This window comes from Cupressus sempervirens, chromosome 9 (assembly GCF_028749045.1).
Source record: "Cupressus sempervirens isolate cs-2001-9-10 chromosome 9, ASM2874904v1, whole genome shotgun sequence".
Taxonomy (NCBI): domain Eukaryota; kingdom Viridiplantae; phylum Streptophyta; class Pinopsida; order Cupressales; family Cupressaceae; genus Cupressus; species Cupressus sempervirens.
This window is the reverse complement of record NC_143126.1, coordinates 801,679,496-801,692,478: the sequence shown is the minus strand read 5'-3', so window position 1 is coordinate 801,692,478 and position 12,983 is coordinate 801,679,496. Positions and strand designations below refer to the sequence as shown.

Here is a 12,983-nt window from a genome sequence, read left to right as displayed (position 1 = left end):
GGCATATTTTCTTAAAAAGAAATCAAATGCATTTACTATTTCAGAAGTTTAAACATTTAGTTGAAAAAAGAGTCTAAGAATCTAATCTAATTCTTTGGTTAAACAATGGGGGGGAACTTTGTTCTAATGAATTCTCTAGTTTGTTGGACACTCATGGCATCAAACACCAATTAACTACACCCTACACACGAGAACAGAACAATGTAGTTGAACGTTGGAACAAAACAATCACCAAGATGGCTTGATCCATGCTCGAACATAGACATGTTTCGAAGAAGTTTTAGGCAAAAGCAGTTAACAATGCAATTTATCTTTTGAACCAGTCACCCACAGAGGCGATTAAAGGCAAGACTCCGGAAGAAGCCTGGTTAGGTCCTTGTTATCTCTCTCAGCTTGCTCGCGAAGAGCTTGTCCTCAGTTTGCCAAAAATTCAAACTCAACAACTTGGAGTTTGTGATGCATGTCAGGCTACCAAGCAACATTGGACATCTTTTACCAATGGCGGTTCATGGCGAGCTGCTTAGGTACTTCATCTAATTCATGCTGATATCTGCAACCGTATGGCCACTCCTATTCTTGGCTCTAGGTATTTTCTATTGTTTGTTGATGATTTGAGTAAAAAAATGTGGGCATATTTTCTTAAAAAGAAATCAGATGCATTTAATATTTCAGAAGTTTAAACCTTTAGTTGAAAAAAGAGTCTAGGAATCTAATCTAATTCTTAGGTCAAACAATGGGGGGGAACTTTGTTCTAATGAATTCTCTAGCTTCTTGGACACTCATGGCATCAAACACCAATTAACTACACCCCACACATGAGAACAGAACAATGTAGTTGAACGTTGGAACAAAACAATCACCACGATGGCTTGATCCATGCTCGAACTTGATCCATGCTCGAACACACGTTCCAAAGAAGTTTTGGGCAGAAGCAGTTAACACTGCAATTTATCTTTTGAACCAGTCACCCACAGTGACGATCAAAGGCAAGACTTTGGAAGAGGCCTGGTTAGGTCGCAAGCCTAGAATCAGCCCCTTGAAGGTTTTTGGATCTCTTTCTTTTGTTTGTATCCTTAATGCATCATGCACCAAGTTGGATGCCAAGAGTCTGAAACTCATGGTTGCTAGATACATTAGTCTTTACAAAGCCTATCGCTTGATCGACACTGAGACATCTCGTCTCCTGTATAGTCGTGATGTAGTCTTTGATGAGCAGCAAAGACTATTCATGCTTGTTTCTCCTATTCCTAATCCAATAGACTAGTCTATGAAGGCTCATGATTTGGAAGTTAGGTCTGCATTAGGTCCACTTGATGGGAGGGCTCCAACGGCTCTTGAAGCTCCAATTATACTAGTGATTCCTGTACATACACCTCTAGCTTCTCCTGCAGGATCACCCAAATTTCTAGATGCTTCACCTAAGTTTGATCCAAATTCTTCTAATGAGGAACTTGACCATAGAGCATCTTCTGATACTAATGTTGTTCATTCTCCTCTCTTGCCTAAGTGGTGGGCTAAGACACTTGCTAATCTTCGAGATGATGAGTTCATTGATGGGAGAATTGCTCAAAGAAAGAGCAAACCTACAAAGTCCATTAACTTTTCTCTCATGGCCAACATTCATAGCATGTTTGAACCTCAAACATATTTCAAGGCTAAAGGAATTCCAGAGTGGCAATAGACCATGACATCTGAACACTAAAGCCTACTAAAGAATAACACATGGGTCCTTTCTGATCTTGCACTAGGGAAGAAACCTATTGGTTGCAAATGGGTTTAAAAAATCAAATACAAATCTAATCGTACTTTGGATAATTACAAAGCTCGTTTAGTTGCGAAGGGGTTTTCTTAGCATTAGGGCATTGGTTATGAGGAGACTTTTGCTCCTACTACAAAGATGAGCACAATCAAATTAGTCCTAGCCACGGTAGCATGGTCTGGCCAAAAGAGATCTACATGACACAACCTCCTAGTTTCAAGGTTGCTGGCAAATAACAATAGGTCCTTAGACTGTGAAAGCTCTATGGTCTGAAGCAAGCCCCTAGGCCATGGTACATGAAAATTGATCAAGTACCTCACTGGTTAAGGCTTCCAGACAAGTTCTTCAGGGTCAAATGTGTACATGAATACTATTAACAGTGACATCATCCTTCTGGTCATTTATGTGGATAATTTGATCATCACTTATAGTTTGGCATTTTTGATTCATGGAATCAAATAGATTTTATGCCAATCTTTTGATATGACTAACCTTGGGTTCATACATTATTGCCTAGGTGTTAAGGTTTGGCAACAATCTTCTAGTATATTCATTTTTAGTCCAAATATGCCAAGCCTCTGTAAGACAAATTTCATATGTAGGAGTGCAAGCCTGCATCTACAACGATGGAGAAAGGTCTCAAGTTATTAGCCAAGTCTAATTCTCCTCCCATTGATGATACAACATACAGGCAACTAGTAGGCAACCTCATCTACCTCTCTACTACTAGGCCTAATATCAGCTTCGTAGTTAGCTACATCTCACACTTTATCACAGCTCCCAAGACTGATCATTAGATGGCAGCAAAGCGTGTGCTTTGTTATGTGAAGGGTACTACAAATTATGGACTTCTTTACTCTCAGAGTTCTAATCCTACAGTCAGTGGGTTCACAGATTCCAATTGGCTAGGCTCTGTTGACAGTAGAAGTTCGACTTCTAGATATGTGTTCAGCTTGGGATCTGGTGCCATCACTTGGACCAGTAAGAAGAAACAAGTAGTTTCTTTCTCCTCTACAAAGGCTGAATACAAAGGAACAATTAAGGTAGGTTGTGAAGTTGTTTGGCTTCATGGGATGCTTGGGGATATGTAGATGTCACCAGCAGGACTGGTCACTTTGTTTGTTACTAACGAAGGCGTTATCAAGTTAGCATGGAATCCATTCTTCCATGAACAAACCAAGCATGTGGATGTTCATTGTCACTACATACAACAGCTGGTTGAAGACAAGACAATAGACTTCCAGTATGTTCCTAAAGTGGGCCAGACTGTAGACATTCTCACCAAGCCACTTGACCTAGACAAATTTGGCAAATTCAGAGGACAGCTTGGTGTAGTGGATAGATTAACCATTAAGGGAGGGTATTACGATAATAAATAGCTTCTATTATTATCTACTATTATTTAATGGTTATCTATTTGTAATCTATTGTAAATATTAGAATATTTCTAATATTTAGTTAACCTATAGTTAACTGTTAGTTTTCTATTAGTTAGAATAGAATGTTAACAATCGTTTCCTAAGGAAACATCTTTCATTCTTTTGTATATATTGACCTCTCGATCTTTGTTAATATCAAGCAAGTATTTTACCAACTACTTTGTAATATAGGGTGAGGGTTGAATCCCACCGAAACTGCAAGAGCCAACTAGGGAAGGTCTTTCACTTCCAAAATTGCGAGAAGTGTAGAACTCCAATCGAAATCCATAGTACAATAAAATAATCCAAAATCACATTACCTAAACATCTCAACCTCATAGACATAAATACCCCGTCAAGGGAGAAAGTATGTGGTGACAGGAGGCAAGGCAAACACCTACTGAAACAATTAAATAAAAATGAGTCCGAGATATGCTAAATCAATCGGCCCATCAACAAAGGCTTAATAATTTATTTATTTTATGATAGGAACATTACAATGAAGAACTTGTGATTTGCATACTACTTTCATGTCTCCATCCTGGTTGTTGATAACTTTGTATCTTTTTTTTGTCCTATCGTTTTCTCAAGAGTTCTTAATTACTTGTATGTGAATGGAAGTTGTGTTAATGGAAATGAATTTCTCTACTTTTCCATGTGCTAATTGATTGATCATGTATGTTCAAGTAGTTTACCATTTGTCTTGAGTAGAGTTGATGGTATTACTTATAAAGTGGTTATAGTTACATTTGTTTCTTTGCAGTCTTTCCTATCTTTTGCGATTTGTTTTCAAATTCACCCTTACATTTTCTTGCAAGATAGCCTACTCAGGTTGAAACCTCCCCAAACCAACAAGCCACTTGAACAAAAAGTTATGTCCAACTAAGCTTGTCTAACACCATTGCGGCCCAATGACCAAGTTTTTGAGAGGAAGGGGAACTCGTTCCTTAGTAAAGCACTCATGTTGATTAAGTTCCCTCTCTCAGAAGAAAACCTATTACTTCATCTCAAGCAGTTTAGGGTGATGGACAACTCGTGCCTCAGAGTCAGGGTGATTGATTGATAGTTGTTGAAGAGGTTGATCCCGCCTCATATTGTTTTTACTGCACTGATACGTTTATTGAGTACCTACTTCAGACTTTGGAGTTTTAGAAGGGACTGTTTGGAGTCATAGAGGCTACACTCATTTGAGGTTCTCGAGCAATTTAGCATTTAGTGGGAGCGATTGTAGATACTATGACTATAATACCCCCTCATAGAGGTTTTGTGATTGGGTCCTTTTTTTGATTCCCAAGTTCATGCTGATGAGACATTTACAAAAAGTGGAGCCTTTTACCATGACTACACGTGAAGAATAGGTTGATCCTGCCTCATATTGTTTTTACTACACTGATACGTTTATTGAGTACCTACTTGAGACTTTGGAGTTTTAGAAGGGACTGTTTGGAGTCATAGAGGCTACAGTCATCTGAGGTTCTCAAGCAATTTAGCATTTAGCGGGAGTGATTGTAGATACTATGACTATAATACCCCCTCATAGAGGTTTTGTGATTGGGTTTGCAGAGAAGCTTATTACAGGCCTTGTCCAATCAGCTATTCAGAGTCAAAGATTGGGTCCTTTTTTTGATTCCCAAGTTCATGTCAATGAGCCATTGACAAAAATTGGAGCCTTTTACCATGACTACACAATGAGGAGTACTCATAATTTTTATTTTGATCCACATGTAAAGGACTTGGTGATGTGTCGATGTCGATTGCCTCCAAGATTACTTGGTGATGTGTCGATGGGATGGGTACATGCCATATTCAGTAAATGGAGTTAGGCACAAGAAGTTGGTAGGGTACTACTTGAAGAGTCAACACATCCAAAGAGGATTGACGAAGTGTAGTATGGAATTAAGTGTAGCAGATGCTTATGGATATTCTTACTTCATGATGGATGGATGTGAGTTTTGTTTATATTGGGATCCAAGTGGTGACCAGGTTAGCACTGCAGGTTGGATGGGTTCCATTAGATTGCTTCACCATTCCCAGCGTGGTGACATTGTAATTTGGGTGTGCAGTAGAAATCTGGGGTTATTCTTCTTAGCAGGCTTCTATTTAGGATATTGGATCCAGGTATATTTGATTGGACACTCTTCAATATGTTGTGGGGTCCTATGCGTGCATCAAGATTTCAATTTGGGTTCACTAGGGAGTATCACAACATGTATATGATGTGGGTTACCTACAGTTTCACCTTTGATCTCCATGTACATGATTTTTTTTTGAGTGCAGTTACAATGCACATAAATTCAATAGATGTGTTGTTCAATTTGCTGTACTTGTGGTTATGCTAGTGCTGCAATTGTGTTTCAGTGCAGTACATTTCTCTTTTCCTTTGGACTTCCACTGCAGAGTTTCTCTGCAGTCGTAATGGGGGCAAGCAATATTCGGGAGGTTGGACTGTAATGTCCCCATTTTCTAAGGATTGGCCTATTTCCTGACCCCTTCATAGGCTAATGGAGTTGTTGAAAGGGTCTTGTTTGTTGCAGAGACCTTGTCAGTAGATGAGAAAAATGCCTTCTCTAGAGCTCAGTGGTTGTAGTTTTGGCATTTATATGGGTTTCAAGGCTTTGTTCTTCATACTTACTATTTATAGTAAGTCTTGGGTTATTTGAGGACCCTTTCTATTTTGAGCAGAGCAATTCGTCACATGACCATCGACAATGTTGACTCCTAGTTCAGACGACAGAGTGAAACAATAGGTGGTTGGACAGTTATTAATATTTATGTGACCAAACGGATATCAAATTATTAAAAAGAGTTTGTTGTAAAGGTATTACTTAATTTTATAATTAAGGTCAAGTTATCATAAAAAAGGGACCAATTGTTGAATTAAATTAAAAAACCACACTTAATTAAATATTAAATGAATTCCTAAGTTTGATGGACTAACACTTTTCAATGTTATATGGGAATATAATTGTTTATTATAATTCCCATAAAAAACAACCACCTGGCATCATCTGAGGCATGAAGATGGAGCCAGGTGGTCGTTTTGCATGATGGCTAGATTATAAGGCTTGGAGATGGAAAATAAACAATTTCTGATCATATGGGATTCAGAATTCTACCAAGATCCTGCACTTTGAATTGGTTGAGACTATACCAATGAATTGTGCCAGTGAGTGATTTAATACAGAGCCATCATTGTGCTTCAAAATGTGATCAGATTGAGTGGATGATTTAATATTTTATCTGTGCGTGTTTGCAGTTTGCTCAATGTTTTCTTTATGCAGATCGCTGCATAGATGGAGACCTGAGTTTTGAGTTAGTGCTGGCTGCAGGTCATATATAGCAGCAGACGACTGTTAGAGGACCGTGTTTGGGGTTTGATGAGCTGCTAATTACCTACAGGAAGCAGTTAGGTTTCTTAGTGATTGTGTTTGGTTATATCAGGCAGTGTTAAGACTTATTTGACGCACATTTTGGTAGTTTGATGCCTTCATTTCCAGCTGCAAGCTTTGGAGACCATCTGAGATCAATACCTTATTGCTGTGTTATCATCTGAAATTTCTTTACATGCATGCGATCCATTCTCGGTTCTTAATAAGTTTCAAATATATATCATCTGCATTGTGCGCATACTTGTAAATATTGCTTTGGAAAGGAATGAATCAAGTTGATAGGGAAAATTGCATGGTGATAATGAAATATGAATGCTCAATGAATAATTTATTTAACTTTTGAAATTTCATGCATGTATTTATGTTTTCACATTGCAAAATCATTTAAATTCAAACAAAGCAAACAATATACACTCAGAAATCAGAAATTAGACATTGCATGCCCCAACAGTTTAACGAATTGTTAAGAGGTCAAAACTGAGTCTTCAAGGGTAGAAGCACAGGGGTTCTTACACAAAAGGGGATGGGGTGAGGTTTCCTAGGCATCCCCACATCCCAAAAATATCCTCCTGTAGGAAATAGAGCTGCCAAGGAAAGAGATGCATCCCAAGGGAGCAGGGGTTCCAAATGACATCAGATCCTAGAATGGTGCTTAACATAATTCTTCTATGTATGTTTGTGAGATATACCCAAAAAAAACTTGCTAGCCATCTAGTGGTAAGGGATGCAACAATCCTGTCAATATAATTACTAATGTGGAAAGTCGTGGAAATTTTACTCCTAATTTCATGATTGTGTGTATTAGCTCTTCTTCAAGGTACACTTCTCCTTGATAAATAGGATCTTCATGTTCCTGGATTTTAGTGTGTACTCCTATGGCCATGAACATATTTCTTTACCTGAAGACTCTTCATCACTGACATCATATGTACTACTTTCTTCCTTTGAATAGAGACTCTTTTTGGATTTCTTTTTCTGTTTCCCCTTATAGTTCTTGTTGGACTTTGTTTTGTTTCCCAGAATAATGCTCCAATTTTCCAGATCGGATTTTACAAGTAGATGAATATTCTTTATTTGTTAATTGTTTAGCCATATACTTTACATGACACAGAAGTGTCCTACTCATTTTCCTGAAGAGCACACAAAATTACTAAGACAGGGTGGAGATGAATCAATATTTTAAACTTTTAATCACTTGAAATCACATAAACAAAGATATAGAATTGAGAGAGCAAACATCAACATGGAGAGCACCAAATTTCGCACAGAAGGCCCTTTCAAGTAAGACATCAATAGCTTTCAATTAATGAAATGGGAACCAACCCATATTAGAAAAGTTAGCACCAACTCATTGAGATCACCAGCTCCCCTTGAAGCACCAACTCCGACCAGCTAAAAAGCCAACTCAAAAAAGGAACTAAAAATGAATCACAAAACTCTAAGATGAACTCAGAAATAAATATTAGCAGCTCTAAAACATACAACATGATATCCTTATCAGTAAGCCTTCCACAACCATCTCATAGATACAATATATGTCCATTTCACAAGTTCAAGCATATATCAAGGACCATATCCATTTTACATCTGACTCAAAATATCACTCTTTTCTCAAAACGTCCTTGATTTCACTAACATGGCTTGCTTCTTATACTTAATCGACTCCACAATGAAAACTAACTATTAAAAAATCTCACCAAGGACAATGAATTACTCCACCAAGGACCACATTTTCATAAAAGAAAATTGAATCACCAACCTCTGGAATCAACTTAGCCACTAACAACACTTCCCTAGCGTCAACAAACGTTATTCAAATTTGAAGCATTTTTTTTTCTTCAACACCATACAGGTTGAAATTACTTCATCCGGTAAAAGCCTCACAGTCCATAGAAATATCAAGTGCCACTTGGAACCATCAATTTCTCACTATTGTACTATCCATGACTCCCTTTTATTGCTCGACTCATAATGCCCACCTTCATAACGCTGCATGTGTCCAGAAACAAATACTCTTTTCCAAAAAATTCTCTCCATAATGCTCGACTCCACTAGTATAATGCCACCTTTCACAGAACATTCCCAACAATAGAGTAATACACAGCAGAATGAGGTGTTCTCTGTTTTTTAAAATCTGAAATAACATGTCATATAGACTCATAGTCACATATTCCTAATTGTCAGCCAAGAATAACTTTTGACTCCACCTAGTCATTAAAAGAATGATCATCAAACAAAAAGAAAACACCTTTCATTAAACTCTACATCGGCAAATACAGGACACTAATGCCATTAATAAAAGCTTGGCTAAAAATAATATCACTTCGTCCTTCCCAAAAAACAAATTTAATGTTGCTTCCACAAATTAGGTATCAATACCTTGTTAAAAAATAATATCAGAACTTACAAAGCCTTAGATATAAAGAAGCCACGTCCACTCACATGCACTATAAGGGAATTTGGAATCTTAAACTATTACATGGAAAGACTTTTAAAAAACAAATATTAAATCAAAACTTTGAATATATGCTATGCATATTTTAACTTAGCAGCCATATTTTCATCATAGCAATCAACTTTTAAAAAACACCTGATGACATGTCAATCCAGCAAGCAAGTGAAATGGGCAAGAAACCAGCTCAAGAAGACGAACTAGCCTGAGCAAACAACCAACCAGCTCAAACACACAATCAAGTAGCTCAAGCACACTACCAAGTAGCTTAAGCAGACAAGCAAGAAGCTGATGAAGATATGAGGAAAATTCAGGAACGTGATAAGCATTTCATTCCAATTCTTTATTACTTTGAGCAGTCCTCCAAAATTATACCACCTTCATCATCAGCCTTCGACATCAATGACAAAATATTCAAAAGTTCCATCCCCACTTGGTTTCGGGATGACCCATTGAGAGAGAGATAGGAGTTTTTCCCCTCCTTGACATTAACCATCTCAATAACTAGCTTCGAGAAAACATCATTGATTCTATAAGCAGTTTAGAGTAACTAGTTCCAAGAACAATTATTATAAATCTCCACTACTAGAGTTGAATAGGCAATAGTGTTCCAAGGATGCAAACCTAGATGGAAACTAAGCTCCCACTCATGATCCATATAGAAATCCTAGCAATTCAACTAGTGAAACACAAGAATGCATTACCTCCACCTCCCAAGTCCCACATTTCAGAGATGGGGACATCTCAAAGTCTTGGGGATAGGGATAAAGGGTCCCCTCGCCATCCCACCATTGCCACTAGTATATCTTGAGATGGTCAAGAGTCTCTCAGACACCTATTGACTGTTTTGGTGATTTCTAGAAGTCTCCTATCCATAAATGTCTCAAAAGCATATTTTGTGTTTTTGCATTAAATACATAAATACACATAAATATACATACATACATATATATATAGATGGATAGATGCTGCAAGAAAATCATCTCTCTCTCTCTCTCTCTCTCTCTCTCTCTCTCTCTCTCTCTCTCTAAGTGTGTGTGTGTGTGTGTTTATATATTTATGTGTGTGTGTGTGTGAACCCTAACACGTGCAGTTTACGAGGGTTTGTAGCTGCTATTGCATACATTATTGTTGATTACACTAGCTACCCTAGATAAAAATCAGAACTGGGGTTTCTATGTTTATTGCGACCGTCATATTTATCCAATGATTCATTATCCAATTCAATTTTCATATATGGTTAATTTCAATGTATAAGGGTTTCATATAATCAGTGGTGACTGACATCATCACTGTCCAAAAATATCAGTCATTATCAGTACTCATATTTGACACATGCAGTTCAAGTTTTAGTATTTGCAATTTTTCTATTTTACTAATTTGTCAATGTTTTATTTGAAATGTAATTCTTATAAATCTTTTCATCAGTAGTTTTTCAAGTATCATATCTATGAACTTGTATATTAAGTGAGAAATATCTGTGTCTATATGTGTATGTGTGTGTGTGTCTGAAGCATGAGGTGCTAACAGGAGCCATACATAAACAATTTGCCTCATGATGGTGGATGTCAACAAAATTTAAACAATCCAAATATCTTCAATTGAAAAGAATTTCACCACACAATTTCAATTTCTGCAATGTTTTTGTAATGTCCTATGGTTGCTAAAAAGGAGAAAAAATTGTCACTGTGATGATCCATTTTCTCAGACATCTCGGGCATGCCCAACAGTCCCTTGACTGTTTTGGGGACTTCTAGAAGTCTCCTATCCGTAGATGTCTAAAAAGCATGTTTTTTTTTTTTTGCATTACATACATATATATATATATATATAATGTCCCTATTTTAGAGGTAGTTTGATTTAATTAATCTAATTAATTAAGTTGTCCAAAATAATGATTATTTAATGAGGATGACTAATTGATTATTTAAATTAAATTAAAAAGTGGTATTAAGTTAATTATTTATAAAGATCAAATAAATAAATATTAAAAGGTAACTTTATATTTAATTAATTTAATAAAGTGACTTAAATAAAATAATATATCATAAAGTCACTTAATAAATAAAATAATGTTTTACAAGTTTCTAGAGAAAGTGGAGAAAAAAGAATAAATAGGCATCCTGGGCTTCATTCTCAGCAAGCAGATTTGATGTTGTTGTTGTTGTTCCATCTTGTGGAGCCTAGGGTTTCTGCAGATTACTTCTTTGTCATAGGAAATGAAAACTTCCTATTGATAGCAATTTTGAGGGTGTCAAATATCACTTGAATTATTGCAGCTGAGAGGAAGATACTTCAGTCTTCTATTTGTGCTACACTGAGAAAAATATTTGAGTACAATAGCTGATGTATTATTGTACTTTCTGAATAAAGGGTTGCACTTGGGAAGTGATTTTCAGTCACTTCAAGCTGGGCTTAATTTGTGTACTCAGACATTGACTGAGGACTTGTCATTTGGTTGATATTTTGTGGAGGAGATTGCACTAATTTACATTGGAGGGTTTGTCAATAAGCTGGACACTATCACTTGCAAATCTGATACAGTTCTGAGCATTTTCGAAGGGCATCCAGGAAGCACATTTTCAGTTCAAAAGGCCTTCTATACTAGCCGAAAATTTATGCAAGTGAGATCACTCCATTCCCTTGGTGTTGGCATTTCATTCCATGGTGATTTCGGCACTTTTGGGTGAAGGGCAAAAATTAATAAAAATCGCACAGTACCATACTGTACGGCCTGTACTAGCAGCAGGGAACAGACATCATTTTGGCACTTCAAATGAATTCAAGTTTCATCACTGACTTCAGTGAGCACATGTGCAATTAATTGTAATCCAGGTTCCTTCATTTTTTTCGATTTTATTCGATAGAGAAATTCATATGTGATATTCAGCCATAAGGGCTTATAGTTTTTCAGTCATTTGTATTTCCTCTATTTGTACTCAGCATCATATAGAAAGGATTATTCTTGCTTTTTGGCATCTGTTTACATATCTTGAATAGAGGTTTGAAGTGTGCCAAGTTATTTGTTACAAACTGAAAATTGCATAACTATTTAAGAGCATCTTTATCATCATTGAATGAATACACATTTTGGCCTCATTTTACATCAGTAGTTGAGTGGATTTGTTGCACAACAATTTTCCATATTCAGCATTTTACCTTCAGCAGTGTGCATGCCAAGTGTTTGACATAATTACACAGTTCAGTATTAGGGGGTTTTAGTGGCCTATTTGGTAAGGGTCATTACAATATATATACATACATATATAGATAAATAGATAGATGCTGCAAGAAAATCATCTCTCTCTCTCTCTGTGTATGTGTGTGTGTGTAATTGGCTCGTTGAAGGACATTTTCAAATCATTTGTGAACCCTAATACATGCAGTTTATGAGGGTTCACAGCTGCTATTGCATACATTATTGTTGATTACACTGGCTACCCTAGATAAAAATCAGAACTGGGGTTTCTATGTTGGTGTTCCCATGTTTATTGCTACTGTCATATTTATCCAATGATTCATTATCCAATTCTATTTTCACATATGGTTAATTTCAATGTATAAGGGTTTCATATAACCAGTGGTGACTGACATCATCACCGTCCAAAAATATCAGTCATTATCAGTACTCATATTTGACATGTTTGACACATGCAGTTCAAGTTTTAGTATATAGTATTTACAATTTTTCTATTTTACTAATTTGTCAATGTTTTATTTGAAATGTAATTCTTATCAATCTTTTCATCAGTAGTCTTTCAAGTACTATATCTATGAACTTGCATATTAAGTGAGAAATATGTGTGTCTATATATATATATATATATATATATATATGTCTGAAAGATGAGGGGCTAACAAGAGCCTTACATAAACAATTTGCATCATGATGGTGGATGTCAAAAAAGTTTAAACAATCCAAAGATCTTCAATTGATAAGAATTTCACCACACAATTTCAATTTC

The 12,983-nt window shown here is 36.4% G+C and overlaps 1 protein-coding gene across 1 annotated transcript in view; it reads right to left on the bottom strand.

The window, feature by feature from the left end:
• Positions 1 to 12,983, bottom strand: part of LOC149541130 (SNARE-interacting protein KEULE-like) — a 292,714-nt gene that overhangs the window by 22,535 nt on the left and 257,196 nt on the right. The window lies entirely within an intron of this gene.